Raw genomic sequence first — 17,763 nt, forward strand, 5'->3', positions numbered from 1 at the left:
CTTGCTCTCTCTACCTTAGCATTCTACTTTTCACTGGGACGGGGATAGGGAGTCATGGCTGCCCATGCATACTGGTTTCCAGTATGTGAGCCTGAAGATTAACTTATTTTCAACTGTGTTGGGTATCAAGGACCAGAACCAAGGAGGACCCTCGACTCAGAAGTCTAGAGAAGAAGAGGCTGTCCCTGCTCCCCTATTTTGCTCTCTAGCACAGCACTGGAGTAATGAATTCCCTGGAGTGGCACCAGCCCTCTTTCCCCCAGAAAAGCTGCAGACCTTTTCCCCGCTTAAGAAATCAAGCTTGGGTTTCCCCAGCTGGGTGAATGATGGTTTTAGCAAAAGGTCACTTCTAGTCTGGCATGCATTATCATTAGGAAGAGTGAAAAGCTGCTCCGTGGGGTCCCAGACCCCAACAATCCATTCAGAGAACCAAGCCAGAAAGATGCTGAAGAGTTCAATATCGGGACAATCTGCGATAGCCCCAAATGACTAGCAGATATATATCTGTTAGAACTGACGGATGACCATACCAAATTTTTTAGGATTTAAGAGAAAAGGTACCGGGTCCTCTGGATGGCTTAGTCAGTTAAACATCTCCCCTTCCGCTCAGGTCATGATCCTGGGGTCCTGGAATTGAGCCTTGCATTGGGCTTCCTGCTCAGTGGGGAGCCTGCTTCTCTTCTTCCCTCTGCTCCTCCCCCTGCTTGTGTTCTTTCAAGTAAAATAAATAAAATCTTTTAATAAAAATTAGAGAAAATGTTCTATAGCAGTTTAAGTTGCTTCCACTGAGGATTGACAAGACTTCTAGAAAAAAAGAAGTGACAGTAGAGAACCTTACTAGCCTTTTATAAGGTCCTTATTTATTTATCTGCACCCTGTGTGGAACTAGAACTCATGACCCTGAGATCAAGAGTCCCATGTTCTTTGGACTGAGCCAGCCCAGGGCCCCAGGTTCTTACTTTTTAAAATTGGTTAGATTGTTTTCACGGGTGACACACCAGATACAGATTGAGAAGTAGAGGGAAAAGAACTTTTCCTTATACACTTTCTGCACAACTAATTTCTCCCCCAAGAGACAAATTGTTACTGTTTTCTTGTGGAAGAAACACACACACACACACGTACACACACGCGTGCGCACATATATGCTCAGCACTTTGCTTTTTTTCAGTTAATAATATACCATGAAGATTGTTCTGTATCACCGCATATAGAGCTGACTTGGTTTCCAGGGCATGGATATGCTATACTTATGTAGCCAGTTCTCTATCAATGGAGATTCAGAAATTACGATTTAAACCTCACTGGGGGTGGGGGAGATGCTGAAGAGGAGTTTTAGTGGTTGATTTGTTTTTTGTAGTTGCATGCTTGCTCAAAGGAATTAAGTCCATGCCATTTTGGCTTTCACATTTGGAAAATATTTCTGTTCTTCAAAAAGGAATGTCAGTATTTGTGGATGAGTCAAGTTATATCCAACGGACAGTCCAGTGAATACATCTCTGACTCATTTGATGCCTCCTTAACAGAGAATTTTGCAGAAGGGCCCTACCCCTGCATACCTACTTCTAAGAAGTAGAAAGAAACAAGTTTCTTTCTTGTTCTTCTTCTTACTGAATGCCAGCAAAATCCAACAGGGGGCGTGCTGAGCCTTGTTGCATCAGCTTTATCCACCCTGATAACCAGAAATAGAGCCCAACAAGAGCCTTACCAGAAGGCTTCACTCCATTTCAGCGAAAATAGTCAGTTTCTCCTCCTGTGGAATTATATTCAGCATGCCACTGCTTACATTCAAGGTTGATGTTTTGCATTTTCCATCCCTCGCTCTATTTGCAGATACACTGTTCCATTGTGTACTTTCAGCTGCTGAGGCAGAGTCTGTAAAAGGGATGGAGAGGTGGAAACAAACAACCCTTTGGCCCAGAAAAAAGAACACCAGGATACAACCACGTCAGCAGCTGGGACCTCACAGAGCTCTGTCATATTCCTCTATCCATTCATTTGCTCAAAAAGGGTGACTAATTAACATGAGCCAGCTGCGGGACTGGGGCCTTCAAGGAGGAATCGTAAAGCCCAGTCCCTTCTGGTGAGAAGCTCATAGTGTAGCAAGGGAGAGAGATGTACAGATAGTTTCTGGTACAAAGTGGAAGGTCCTCCAGCAGCTCAGGGAGTGCGCCCACTACTTCCTGGGAGAGGGGGGGAAAGGTTTATAGGGGAGAGAGTCTCTAGGTGTAAAGGAGGAGAAAGTGCCCCCCCACACACCCTCACCCCCATCCCCGGAGCAAGAACATGAGGTGTGAAAGTGCAGGGCTGGGGAAGGAGATAACCAGGCACTGTTCATCTCTTACTGTGGTTCTGCGTAGGTCCTCTGAGTATATAATTAGGGAGATCCAGCAAGGTGTGAGGCACACAGCATGCAATATGTTCCATTCAGTTTTGGATCTGTCCTGGGAGAAATCCTAGGGAGAGAGTATGCTTTGTTAGTAATAAACAGTTTGGATAAATGATGTGTCTTTACATCAGAGAAACCATGCCACATGGAAAACCAGTCCCCAGGAGCTGGCTTTCAGCCGCTACAGACAGCAGCGGTGTTTTTCTCCCCTGATTTATAGGCACTATTCTTGTCCCTCTGACATAAACAAACAAACAAAATGCCTATAATATTTGTATATTTCTCTTCCTCAAAAATTCTTTCTTTTCCTTCCAATATTAATATATAAGGTAGCTTTCGTGAGCCAGAAAACAGTTGAAATTGTTTATTAAGAGCTAATTTATGCACAGCTTAGTGCTAGAAACCTTTCAAAGGCGTAGCAAATTTGCTGTTGGGGGGAGAGTTTTTAGTCTCAGGGAAGCAGTGATGCAGCCAGACAAACAAAACTTCAAGAAAATAAATTAATGGAAATGCCCTAAAACCTTTCCTCCTTCTCTGCCGTCAACATGCAGTGGTCTCTTATCCGAAAAATAAGAAACAAAACACACAAGCAAAAACTGCAGTCTTAACTGGTTTTACCTTCCTGTCTCCTCAAAGTTAGGTCTGTCCATTTTCTAGCATTCAAATTTCATTGGTTTTTAGAACTGCTGCCACAGATCCCTAACACTCAATTCAGTTCTTAAACTGCCATTTGTCCCAAAAGATGGCTTCCTCTCTACTAAAAGAGCACTTAAAAGTCACTAGTAAACTCCATATTCTACCAATTACCTCTCCTTTTCTAATTTTATTTGAACCCTGCAGCATTTAGCACTGCTGACCAATTTGGCCTTGACACTCTCCCCCTTGGTCTTTGTGAGGTTGTATTTATTTCCTGTCCTATTTGGTAACTTATTTTTTCTTCCTTTCCTTTTCTTTTTAAACAACCCACCTTTTTAAACCGTTAAAAAAAAAACAAACCTCAAAACAAAACAAAAACCCAGCTTTATGGAGATATAATTTACATCACATACAACACACCTATTTATTTAAAGTGTACAATTCAGGGGCACCTGGGTGGCTCAGTGGGTTAAGCCTCTGCCTTCGGGTCAGGTCGTGATCTCGGGGTCCTGGGATCAAGCCCCGCATCAGGCTCTCTGCTCAGCTGGGAGCCTGCTTCCCCCTACCTCTCTGCCTGCCTCTCTGCCTACTTGTGATCTCTGTTGAGTAAATAAATAAAATCTTCAAAGAAAAAAAAATAAAGTGTACAATTCAGGGGTGCCTGGGTGACTCAGTCAGTTAAGCATCTGCTTTGGCTCAGGTTTTGATCTCAGGGTCCTGGGATTGAGCCCCACATTGGGCTCCCTGCTCTGCAGGAAGCCGGCTTCTCCCTCTCCCTCTGCTGCTCCCCCTGCTTGTGCTCTCTCTCTTTCTTTCTCCGTCTCTCTCTGTCAAATAAATAAATAAAATCTTACAAAAATAAAAAATAAAGTGTACAATTTAGGGGTTTTAGTACATTCACATAGTTAGCAACCACAGTCAATTTTAGAACATTTTTATCATCCCCAGAATGAACACCTGTTAAATAAGGTGTTGTATAAGATGTTTGGAGGCAAAGAGGCAGAAGTGAGATGGGGCAGGAAAAAGATGCCCAATCACGGAGCGTCCTGGAAGTCATGCTAATAGGTCCAGGCCTTTATCCTAAAGGTTAAAGGCTTAAAGGCACTGTTTAAGGATTTTAACTGAAAGAGCAAGAGGGGAGAAAAAAAAACAAACGAGGGAGAGGAGATGATTTACATTGTATTTTTTTTTATTTTTATTTTTTTAAGATTATTTATTTATTTGATAAACAGAGATCACAAGTAGGCAGAGAGGCAGGCAGAAAGAGAGGGGGAAGCAGGCCCCCTGCTGAGCAGAGAGCCTAATGTGGGGCTCAATCCCAGGACCCTGAGATCATGACCTGAGCCAAAGGCAGACACTTAACCCACTGAGTCATCCAGGCACCCCTGTATTTTTTTTTTTTAAGATTTTATTTATTTGAAAGAAAGAGCATGAGGGGGGAGGCAGAGGGAGAGGCAGGAGCAATACTCCTTATTATATTTATTAAATAAAGAACTTATTTATAGAATAATTTCAGCTCATAAATGAAGATAGAATGATATAATATCACCATTTTGTAACCTCTAGTAAAATAACAATGAAGATAATGATCATTAATACCTGGTAAAACTCTGAGGTGGAAACTAATGGGGAACTCTATAACTGTTATATCACACTAACACCTAAACCTACTCATTAATCTTAACATCACAGAGAGGATTGACATTATGTGTCTAGGGTGTGATAGGAAGTACACACCAACACCTATGAAGTACTCTTGACAAAAAAAAAAAACAAACAAAAAACAATCAAGCTTGAATCTGATCAAGCATCTGGATCTAACTACCAGTTGACAGGAAACCTGAGGGCCAGAGAAATACATTAAGCGACACTGTGATAATGCAACCAGCAAAATTCAGAGGTGGGAAGCTCTACAGGACAAACAACCCAGTTTCTCCAGCAAGCAAATTGCAAAGATGGAGGGGAGAGGAAGAGATGATGATGAAGGGGGAAATCACTAAATTAAAAGAAACTTCAAAAGCCTATTTAAAAGAAACAAAGGGGGGCGCCTGGGTGGCTCAGTGGATTAAGCCCCTGCCTTCGGCTGAGGTCATGATCTCAGGGTCCTGGGATCGAGCCCCGCATTGGGCGTTCTGCTCCGCGGGGAGCCTGCTCCTCCTCTCTCTCTGCCTGCTTCTCTACCTACTTGTGATCTCTCTCTCTGTCAAATAAATAAATATATAAATAAATATTAAAAAATAAAAATATAAAAAATAATATAAATATAAAATATAAAATATAAAATAAAAAAATATAAAAAAAATAAAAATATAAGAAAAAAAAAAAAAAAGAAACGAAGGGGTGCCTGGGTGGCTCATTTGGTTAAGTGTGTGACTCTTGGTTTTGACTGCGGTCAGGATCTCAGGGTGTGAGATCAAGCCCTGCATCGGGCTCTGGTTTAGTGGGGAGCCTGCTTGAGATTCTCTTTCTCCCTCTCCCTCTGCCCACAAACCCCTGCCTGCACTCTTGTCTCTCTCTCAAGTAAATAATTTTTTTTTTTTTTAAATAGAAGAAAAGAAGAGGGGTGCTTGGCTGGCTCAGTTGGTAGAATATGTGACTCTTGATCTCAGGGTTGTGAGTTCAAGTCCCACATTGTGTAAAGAGCTTACTTAAGGGCAACTGGGTGGCTCGGTCTGCTAAGTGTCTACCTTAGGCTCAGGTCATGATCTCTGGTGTCCTTGGATTGAGTCTGGCATCAGGTTCCCTGCTCAGTGGGGAGTATGCTTCTCCCTCTGCCCTTTACCCTGTTCATGCTCTATTTATCTTTCTTTCACACAAAAATAAATACATAAAATCTTTTTTTTAAGAGCTTGCTTAAAAAGGCAAAAAAAAAAAAAAAAGAACAGTCAACCAATTACAATGTGTGGACCTTATTTAAATCCTGATTTGAACAAATTGTTAGCAAAAAATGGTTTATGAGACAATCAGGGGAATCTGAATACTGATTAGCTCTTTGGCATCAGGGAATTATTATTAACTTCTGAAGTGTGATAGTGGCATTGTGGTTATACTTCAAAAATATTCTTGGGGATGCCTGGCTGGCTCAGTGGGTGGAGCATACGACTCGATTTGGTGGGTTGAGCCCCACAATATAAATCTTTATATTTAAGAGATACATACTGAAGTATTTAGAGATGAAATGATACCACATCTAGGATATAATTCAAAAATAGTCCTGAGGGAAGTGGATGGGGATCTAGATGGAAGGAGATTGGCCATACGTTAATCATTGTTCAAGCAAGGTGATAGGTACATAGGGATTCACTGTATTATTCAATTTTTGTCTACGTTGAACTTTCCCATTATAAAAAATACCAAGGTTCTTTGGAGGAGGAAGTGTGTTTATATATGTAAACAGACATGTTAGAATGGTCGACATACATACCATTGGTGGCAAGAAATGTGCTTAACCATTTTTCCCTTTCATGCACTTAAACCAGCTAAGAACTGGTAGTATTCAAGACAACTTTCTGTTAAACCCATTCTGTTGCACACAAGAAGACCTCCCCCCTCCTCCTTTCAACTTTCCAGTTGGAATCAAGACCAGATCTTCAAAACAAGTTACTCTCAATAAGCACAGTTTAAGTGTTTAGCAGCTGCGCACATTTAAGCAAAAGCATTTAATTTGTGAAATCTGGCTCTTTTCCCAGGAAACCATGTTTCCATTTCACAACGTAACACAACAGGAAGAATGTGAACTCTTGTTTGGAAATAGATTCCTTGCGCTTCACTCAGATTTCCACATTTTCTTTGTGCTCTGGGTGTGAGAGTCTAGCTGTGCGTTGGTGGAGTGACTCATTTTTCCACCAAGACACATATTTCTATGAATCCCAGAGGCCACCGATTGGTGTGAAAGAGCAGTCAGCACAGACTTGGTTCCTGGATCCATCGTATGACTTAAGAGAGATGATTTAAAGTTTTTCAATGGGCTTAAGTTGAAAGAAGCAATTAAACTATTCAGATAATTCATGTTCCAATTTAGTGTTTTCAAGTGGTTGTTAAGAGCAGCTATTTGAGGGGCGCCTGGGTGGCTCAGTGGATTAAGCCGCTGCCTTCGGCTCAGGTCATGATCTCAGGATCCTGGGATCGAGCCCCGCATTGGGCTCTCTGCGGAGAGCCTGCTTCCTCCTCTCTCTCTCTGCCTGCCTCTCTGCCTACTTGTGATCTCTCTCTCTGTCAAATAAATAAATAAAATCTTTAAAAAAAAAAAAAGAGCAACTATTTGATACTTTAAGGAAATACAAAGGAAATAGAAGCATAATATGTCTTTTGGGGGTTTAATAATCTCATTGAGGAAATAAATTAGAAAGATTAGATTAGAGAGAAATGTAGAAAGATCCTCAAATAAGTAGATGATATTAATACACATTTATAATCAAATATATCCATCATTGTTTAGGAGCTCTAGAATAACAGAGTGATCAAAATGAGAAAAGGCTATCTGGAAAAAGTTTCATTCACAAAATTTTTAAATTATTTAAAATGTATAGAAAAGCTTTTTTTTTTTTCCAGTACAAAAAGATTGTTTTTTCTGAACCATTTGAGAATAAGTTGACAGCTTGATGTCTTATCTCCCAAATACTTTAGTATGTGTTTTCTACAAATAAGAACCTTCTGATACATAACCAGAGTACAACCCACAGTCAGGAAGTTAGCGTAGGTGCATATCACCATGTTTCTCAGCAGCCTACCAGATTTCATCATCTGTCCCGATAATGACCCAATCTGAGAGCAGACTTTTTTTTTTTAAGGTTTTATTTATTCATTTGACAGAGACACAGCAAGAGAGGGAACACAAGCAGGGGAAGCGGGAGAGGGAGAAGCAGGCTTCCCACTGAGCAGGGAGTCTGATGCGGGGCTGGATCTTAGGACCCTGGGATCATGACCCGAGCTGAGGGCAGACACTTAGCAACTGAGCCACCCAGGTGCCCCTGAGATCACACGTTGAATTGAGTTGCCCTTCTCTTCAGTCTTCCTCAATTAGGGGCATAGTTCCTCGTTCTTTCCTTGTCTTTGGTAACTTTGGTCTTTTTGAAGATTACTATGCATTTATTATGTATAATGTTGCTTGATTTGACCTTGTCTGAGGTCTTCTCATGATAGGATTTAGGATGTTTATCTTTGTCAGGAATAGCACCAAAGGGTTGCTGTGTTCTTGTCGTTGTATCCTATCAAGTAGCACAAGGTTTTGATTTGCCAGTTGCTAGAGATATTAACCTTGATGAGCGGTGAAGGTGATGTCTGGAAGACTTTTCCTGTCTAAAGTTACCTTTTCCTCTTCGTCATCCATAACTATTTTTGTAGGGGGTTATCTTGAGACTAAGTAAATATCCTATATTCCAATTTCTTGAAAAGTACAAACTACCACAACTCACCCAATATGAAATAGTTTGAATAGCTCTGTAACAGTTAAAGAAATTTAATTTGTAACTTAAAATATCATTTAATTAAAGAAGGAAATCTCTGGGTCCAAATGGTTTTAGTAAGAATTCTACCAAACATTTAAAGACTGCAAAGCTCCTAATACACACTTGCCCTAGGGCCCCTGGCTGGCTTAGTTGGTAGAGCATGTGACTCTTTATCTCAGGATCTTGAGTCCCACATTGGGTATAGAGACTAAAAAGGCTAATAATAAGATACAAAAATAAAATAAAATTTACTTGCTTCACAGGGTTTACTCAAATCTCTTATTGTCAATAGCTATACATATTGTCAGAAAACTTTAAGGTCCCAAGGTGTGTGTATGTGTGTATGTGTATTTTTTTTTTTTTAATTTGAGAGAGAAAGAGAATAAGTGTGCATGTGTGTGTGCACGTGTAGCAAGGGGCAGAGGGAGAGGGAGAAAGAAAAAGAATCCTCAAGCAGACTCTCCACTGAGCTTGGAGCCAGATGCTGAGCTTGGGGCCAGATGCTGAGCTCAGTCAGTCTCAGGACCCTGAGATCATCACCTGAGCCAAAATCAAGAGCCAGCAGATTAACAACTGAGCCACCTAAGCACCCCACAAAGCATACATGTATATGTATATTTATATGGTGTATATATGTATGTATGTATAAAATTTTTTTTTTAAAGATTTTATTTATTTGAGAGACAGTGAGAGTATGAGCAGGGGGAAGGGGAGGGGCAGAGGGAGAGGGAGAAACACACTACCCACTGAGCAAGGAGCCTGATGCAGGACTCTTTTTTTTTTTATTTATTTTTTTAAAGATTTTATTTATTTATTTGACAGGCAGAGATCACAAGTTGGCAGAGAGGCAGGCAGAGAGAGGAAGGGAAGTAGGCTCCCTGCTGAGTAGAGAGCCTGATACGGGGCTCAATCCCAGGACCCTGGGATCGTGACCTGAGCCGAAGGCAGAGGTTTTAACCCACTGAGCCACCCAGGCGCCCCTTGATGCAGGACTCTTAGCTGAGGATTCTGGCATCATGACCTGCTGAAGGCATGCTTAACCAACTGAGCCACCCAGGTGCCCCAAAGTGTGTGTGTGTGTGTGTGTGTGTGTGTGTGTGTGTGTGTGTGTGTGTTTAAAGATTTCATTTATTTTACTTGAGAGAGAGGGAGAGAGCACAAGCTGGGGGAGCAGCAGAGGGAGAGTGAGAAGCAGACTTCCTGCTGAGCAAGGAGCCAACATGGGGCTCAATTCCAGGACCCCAGGATCATGACCCAAGCCAAAGGCAGAGACTTAACTGACTGAGCTACCCAGGAGCCCCATCCAAAGTATGTTTCTTTAATAGAAATAGTTGTTCGCCTGTATTCAGAATTTCTAAACCTAACAAAAAGAAACTTGTAATGAAAATAGGACTCAAGGCAGTATCCAACTGAAGATTCACTTTGGGTATCTTTATCCTCCTAAGAAAATTTTTCTTCTCTAAAGACCATACCCTTGTACATCCTCCCTAAAAATATCCTGCAGGCTCCCTTTCCCACAACTCACTCCTTAAAATATCACCCAAGCCCAGTTAAACACTGCTTTATAAAACAAAACAATTCAATTGTAAAGCTTAGCAATCTCTAGCCTGAACCTGAGCCAAAATCAAGAGTCGGATGCTTAACCGACTCTTCCAAAAATATTTATTTAGTAGGGGTGCTTATCTGGCTCTGTCAGTAGGGCATGCAACTCTTGATCTCTTGATCTTGGGGTCATTGGGGTCTCCGTGTTGGGTGTAGAGTTTACTAAAGAAAAATTTACTAAGTATATATTAAAAACCAGACACTACGATGGGCAATACAACAGTTCAAATTAAATACATCCCTTGCGGGTGCCTGGGTGACTCAATGGGTTAAAGCCTCTGCCTTTGGCTCAGGTCATGATCCCAGGGTCCTGGGATTGAGCCCCGCATCGGGCTCTCTGATTGGCAGGGAGCCTGCTTCCCCTCTCTCTCTGCCTGCCTCTCCGCCTCCTTGTGATCTCTTTGTCAAATAAACAAATAAAATCTATTAAAAAAATACATCCCTTGACCCTTGGCTCAACCAGATCCTTTCTACTGGATTTTTCCAAAGTATTTCTTCATTCCAGGTCTCACTTTCTTTTTCCAGGTCACTGGAAACCCAATGCAGAAACATTTACCAGATTCTCTACTTCAGAAATCTCCTTGAACCAGTTTCTTGTTTCTCTGGCAAGTATTTTGGGCCTAATGTCACAGAGTCTCTTCTCTGACCTATGTCTATCAGTCCTTTCCCATCTTCCCATCTCAAGTTTTCTTTCTTTCTTTTTTGTTAAGATTTTACTTACTTATTTGACAGAGAAAGACAGCGAGAGGGAGAATACAAGCCGGGGAGAGCGAGAAGCAGGCCTCCCGTTGAGCAGGGAGCCCTATGCAGGGCTTGATCCCAGAACCCTGGGATCATGACCTGTGCTGAAGGGAGACGCCCATCGACTGAGCCACTCAGGAGCCCCCCATCTCAAGTTTTCTCAATTAAATTTTTTTAAAATTGAGGAACAGTTGACACACAATGTTGCATTAGTTTCAGGTGTATAACATAGTGATTCACAACTACATGTTATGCTATGCTCAGCAAATTTTAGCTACCATCTGCCACCGTAAAATGCTATTACAATACCATTGACTATATTCCGTATGCAGTACCTTTTATCCTCATGACTCATTTATTCTATAACTAGAAGCCTCTGTCTCTTGCTCCCCTTCACTCATTTTGTCCATTCCTCCACCCCGCTCTCTCTAGCAATCATCAGTTTGTTCTTTATATTTATGGTTCTATTTCTGCTTTTTGGTCATTTGCTTATCTGCTTTGCTTTTTATTTTTTATTTTATTTTTTTTTAAGATTTTATTTATTTATGAGAGACAGAGATCACAAGTAGGCAGAGAGGCAGGGAGAGAGAGAGAGGAGAAAGCAGGCTCCCCAAGGAGCAGAGAGCCTGATGTGGGGCTCGATCCCAGGACCCTGGGATCATGACCTGAGGCGAAGGCAGAGGCTTTAACCCACTGAACCACCCAGGTGCCCCTGCTTTGTTTTTTAGATTCCACATTTGATGAAATAATATGGTTTGTCTTTCTCTGAAAATTTCATGTCATTAAGAAGCTTTTTCCCATGGCATTCTTAACTTCCACAAGTTAAGAGGTTCCTTGCCTTATGTGTTGGTCACAAGTCTTGAGGGTTACATAAAACGTCACATGCCTTAGGCTCATTAATATCTCCTTCTGGATGTAATCACTAGCAGAGCTAAAGGGAGCTGACATTCCTTGAGCTTCAAAGGAAGCCTCAAAATCTATTATGAAGAGATTTTTACTTTTTACCCAAACATTGACAGGCTTTGAAAGTAAAAGCAGAGTGTTATTTTAGAGAACTCGGGGTGAAAAGGAATTAATTCTGTGGAAACACATTGCTAATCATCATTTTCAAGAATGATGGTCAAATGTGATTACAAGTCACCTAAAAGTCGTGGCAGGGGAATCCTCTCATCAACACTAAAGTCAGTTCCTGGGGCTCCTGGCTGTCTCAGTCAGTGGAACACAGGATACTTGATCTGGGGTTGTGAGTTCAAGCCCCATGTTGGGCATAGAACTTACTTAAAATAGATAAATAAAATCAGTTCCTTGGTAGAACTAGAGTTCATTTTTATGTAGAAGGGAAAAAAAATGATTTGACTAGACGCAAACCATCATTAAACCCAGTGACTATCATCTCAAAGAATGTAGGCAAGCAAAAGTAAATTTTTAAATCACCAATTTTGCTGTTTGCTGCCAACTACTTGCAGGTGAACAGCTGGAAAAATTTAGGGGAAAAAGGAAAGACATTTATTTTAGTCAATCCACTATACAAGACCAGTGCTCTAACCACTGAGCTATGGAGCCTGCCCTAGTCAATCCACTATAGTGACAATTTTTTTTTAAGAATTTATTTATCCATTTGAGAGAGAGAGCATGAGAGGGCAGAAGGTCAAAGGGAGAAGCAGACTCTCCATGGAGCTGGGAGCCTGATGCGGGATTCAATCCTAGGACTCCAGGATCATGACCTGAGCCAAAGGCAGTCGATTAACCAACTGAGCCACCCAGGTGCCCATATAGTGACAAGTCTTAAAACTTTTTGAGATTCTGTTAGACCACTGCCTCTGTTGTCTGCTTTGTCTTGGTAGTGAAGAACTAATTTCTACAATTTTTGTTGAAACATTTTCCCAAATGCTACAAAGTAGCTCAGTTTAGGCTCCCAGAATTGCATTACCTGCTAAGTCTCCTATAGATCTGCTCCCATCTTCCAGGTCTGTGTGATTAACAGCATTTTATGCTTGGTCTTGTTGGACCTATGCTGTGCTTTCATTGTTCAATGAAAGAAAGGCTTGAGCATGGGGCGCCTGGGTGGCTCAGTTGGTTGGGCGACTGCCTTCGGCTCAGATCATGATCCTGGAGTCCTGGGATCAAGTCCCGCATTGGGCTCCCAGCTCCGCGGGGAGTCTGCTTCTCCCTCTGACCTTCTCACCTCTCATGCTCTTTCTCACTATCTCTCTCTCTCAAATAAATAAATAAAATCTTTAAAAAAAAGAGAGAAAGAAAGGCTTGAGCACAACCTAGAAGATTCTTCTTGTCTCCTTTCTTTACTCCAGAAGCATACAGATAATTAGAGATAAAATCAACACAAATGCCTGATTTTTCTGGATCAAGTTTGTCTGTCGGTTTTGGGCTAAGTTAATGTATTTGCCTACTATGATGAAAACAAATTCTGATTTTGGTCTAAAATATTAGTACTGTTTCTGTTCAATTTTATTAGCCTTTGTTTCCTCCTCTACAAAATTCTATCCATCCCTCAAAGCCCACCTTGAATATCATGTCCTCTTAAAGGCTTCTCTAGGGCCAATAATAGCTCTCTTCTCTGAGCTTTCTTAACCTTCTGTTCTAGCCTCTGCTGTATTACATATGCTATATTACAGTTAGTTGTTTGTCTCTCTCCCCTGATGGACAAGTGACCTCCTTGCTCATCTTTGCATTTCCATCTTCTAGCATTATGTCCCATATAAAGCATGCACTTAGTGGGTGTTGCTGAAAGAATCATGGAGGTTTGATGACTGAAAGCTATTTATAAAAGTATTCTTGGGGCGCCTGGGAGGTTCAGTCAACTAAGCGTCTAACTCTTGATTTCAGCTCAGATCAAGCCCCATGTCGGGCTCCACACTGAGCATGGAGCCTGGTTGTCTCTCTTTCTCTGCTCCTTCCTCTTTCCCCCCAATGCTCTCTCTCTTTCTCTAAAATAAATAAATACATACATAAAATCATTTATTAAAAATATTCTTCGAGTATAGTGCTTGGTGGTCTGTCTTCTACTTCCCTTTCCCTCGCCTCTGAAGAGAACAGTCCCCACACTCATGGCAGGGATTTTGTGCTCAGTAGTTCGGAGGCCCCCAGACCAACTCCAAAATGTGAAAAAAGGTGTGGAGTCTCTTGTTTGTACAGATTGAATTTGTCATAAATTTACCAAGTCAAGAATTCCAGATAAAGTATTTCAGCCTTTAGGGATGCCTGGGTGGCTCAGTCGGTTAAGCATCTGCCTTCGGCTCAGGTCATGATCCCAGGGTCCTGGGACCGAGCCCCGCATCAGGCTCCCTGCTCAGCGGAGAGCCTGCTTTTCCCTCTACCTGCCTCTCCCCTGCTTATTCTTTCTCTTTCTGGCAAATAATAATAAATAAAATCTAAAAAAATTAAAAAGATGCTTGGATTAGAAAAAACACATACTCCTCAAGGTCCCAAGAATATCCTCAGTGAATGCAAAACTGTAAGTGGTTCAACATTTGATAAGAATCAAGCCCCTCATGGGGGCGCTTGGGTGGCTCCGTGGGTTAAAGCCTCTGCCTTCGGCTCAGGTCATGATCCCAGGGTCCTGGGATTGAGCCTCACATTGGACTTTCTACTCAGTGGGGAGCCTGCTTCTCCCTCTCCTACCGTCTGGTGTTCTCTCTTGCTATATCTGTCTCTCAAATAAATAAAATCTTTAGGAAAAAGAAAAAGATAGTGAGGAAGTGTTCTCATTAAAACACACACATATACATATATACATACATACATATATACATATGTATATATATGTATATATTTATTAACATATAATGTATTATTTGCCCCAACGGTACAGGTCTGTGAATCATCAGGCTTACACATTTCACAGCAATCACCATAGTACATACCCTCCCCAATGCCCATAACCCAACCACCCTCTCCCTACCCCGCCCCCAGCAACCCTCAGTTTGTTTGTGAGATTAAGAGTCTCTTATGATTTCTCTCCCTCCCAATCCCATCTTGTTTCATTTTTTCCTTCCTTACCCCCACAACCCCCCACTCTGCCTCTCAAATTCCTCATACCAGAGAGGTCATATGATAATTGTCTTTCTCTGATTGACTTATTTTGCTCAGCATAATACCTTCTAGTTCCATCCACATCTTTGCAAATGGCAAGATTTCATTTCTTTTGATGGCTGCATAGTATTCCATTATATATATATATATATATATATATATATATATATATATACACACACACCATATCTCCTTTATCCATTCATCTGTTGATGGACATCTAGGCTTTTTCCATAGTTTGGCTATTGTGGACATTGCTGCTATAAATATTCAGGCACACGTGCCCCTTCAGATTACTACATCTGTATCTTTAGGGTAAATACCCAGTAGTATGATTGCTGGGTCATAGAGTAGTTCTATTTTCAACTTTTTGAGGAACCTCCATACTGTTTACCAGAGTGGCTGCACCAGCTTGCATTCGCACCAACAGTGTAGGAGGGTGCCCCTTTCTCTGCAACCTCGCCAACCTCTGTCATTTTCTGACTTGTTAATTTTAGTCATTCTGACTGGTGTGAGGTAGTATCTCATTGTGGTTTTGATTTGTATTTCTCTGATGCAGGGTGATGTTGAGCACCTTTTCGTGTGTCTGTTGGCCATCTGGATGTCGTCTTTGCAGAAATATCTGTTCATGTCTTCTGCCCATTTCTTTTTTTTTTTTTTTAAGATTTTTTATTTATTTATTTGACACAGAGAGAAAGATCACAAGTAGGCAGAGAGGCAGGCAGAGAGAGAAGGGGAAGCAGGCTCCCTGCTGAGCAGAGAGCCTGATATAGGGCTTGATCCCAGGACTCTTGATCTCAGGACCTGAGTGGGAGGCAGAGGCTTAACCCACTGAGCCATCCAGGTGCCCCTTCTGCCCATTTCTTGATTGGATTATTTGTTCTTTGGGTGTTGAGTTTGCTAAGTTCTTTACAGATTTTGGATACTAGCCCTTTATCTGATATGTCACTTGTGAATATCTTCTCCCATTCTGTCAGTTGTCTTTTGGTTTTGTTGATCAGTCCTTTTCACTGGCTAAAAATTTTAAAAATAAATAAATTTAAAAAATATTCTTAAAAAGTATTTAAAGAGTGTTTTTCTCATAGGTATGCTTTGATGTAGACTAACTTTGAGAACTGTAAATGGAATGCAAACATCAGCACTCCTGTGCTAAACTTGGCGATCCTACAGAGTTGGCCCTGACTCCACACACATTTTCTGATTTTTAGCTTCTCCTCTGAACCTTTCCAAGCTGTCTCTCATATCTCTGTTACAAAAATAGAAGAATCGGTCACTGACGCTATTACACTTTATGTTAGAATTCAAATAAAAACTTTAAACATTGGGGCGCCTGGATGGCTCAGTGGGTTAAGCCTCTGCCTTCAGCTCAGGTCATGATCCCATGGTCCTGGGATTGAGCTCCGCATCAGGTTCTCTGCTCAGCGGGGAGTCTGCTTTCCCTGCCTCTCTGCCTACTTGTGATCTCTGTCTGTCAAATAAATAAACAAAATCTAAAAACAAAACAAAACAAAAAAACTTTAAACATTAAAAAAAGAAAAAAAGAATCTGTCACAAACTCTTTTCCCAGATAATGAAGCCCATAAAATAAAGGGGATAAAGAGGCAGGCTGTAATCATATTCCTTTTTGTCTGTTAACCTGTGTTCTTTCATTGATAGTAGATTTCTATTAGGAGGCTCCCATTTCTTTCAGAATCATCCATGTGTTCACTCATTCATTCAGGAAATAGAACTTACTATTGAATGAGTAGGTCCAAAGCTAGGGGGAGAAAAGGAATTTATAATTTGGTGATAGAAGAGAAAAAAAGTCAGGAAGAAAGTACTGTGTTTTCTTTCTCTCTCTCTCTCTTTTTTTTACAATTTATTTTAGAAAGAGAGAGCATAGGGAGGTGCAGGGGAAGAGGGAGAGAGAAACTTTAGCTGACTCCTCACTAAGCTCAGAGCCCAAGACAGGGCTCAGTCTCACGCCCCTGAGGTCAAGACCTGAGCCAAAACCAAGAGTCAGAAGCTCAACCAATTGCACCACCAGGGGCCCCAGTACTGTGTTTTCTAAAAGAGATAGGGATTAAGACCATGAGAGTCTCAATGAAGAAAATGAAGCTCAAGAAGGTGAACCAGTTTAAGACTATACTTTCAGGGATCATTTCTATAGTTTTTTACTAGAGAAGAAGGTGAACCAGTTTGCTCAAGTTCACACACCTTGTAATTGTTAGAGCTGAGATTTCTCTTACATTTGATATTGGAATGAAAGGAGGGTCTGAGATTCAAGCCTAGTTCAGGATGGTACTAAAGCCTGTGGTCTACTACACTACCCCACGTTGCTTCCCATTGGTTCCTGCTTTAGTATCTGAGAGAGGCTAATGGACCTGTATAGGTTATTAGCAATGAAAATAAAAAGGATAAGTGGGGAGAGGCAAGAAATGCAGGACACATAATTAACATGACATGGCAACTGATTAAATGTGGAGGGAGAAAGAATGGAATTAGAGATGGCTTAAGCTTGGAACTTGGGTAACTAGGAAAACAATAATGCCATTAGCAGGATTAATGATCTGAGGGGAAGGGCCAGTTTTTATTCAGTGAGAGCATAATCCTTCAAAACTCTGCTTTCAGGCACCTGAGTGGCTCATTTGGTTAAGCCTGTGCCAGAGGCTCCGGTCACGGTCTTGGGGTCCTGGGATATGTCATGGTCTTGGGATAGAGCCTCGAGTTGGGCTCCCTGCTCAGCAGGGAGTCTTCTTCATCTTCCTCTTTCCCTCTCAAATAAATAAAATCTTTAAAAAAAAAAAACACAAAACTCTGCTCTCATATCACCTCCTCAATGTAAACTTTTCTGAAATTCTCTGGTCCGTTATACAGTATTTTGTGTATCAACAGCAACAGTCATGATAATGATGATAA

At 41.3% G+C, this 17,763-nt stretch overlaps 1 pseudogene; it reads left to right on the top strand.

Moving 5' to 3' along the window:
* Nucleotides 1-16,983: 16,983 nt before the first annotated feature.
* On the top strand, nucleotides 16,984-17,115 carry LOC123930409 (annotated as a pseudogene).
* Nucleotides 17,116-17,763: the final 648 nt, after the last annotated feature.

This window comes from Meles meles, chromosome 18 (genome assembly GCF_922984935.1).
Source record: "Meles meles chromosome 18, mMelMel3.1 paternal haplotype, whole genome shotgun sequence".
Classification (NCBI taxonomy): Eukaryota; Metazoa; Chordata; class Mammalia; order Carnivora; family Mustelidae; genus Meles; species Meles meles.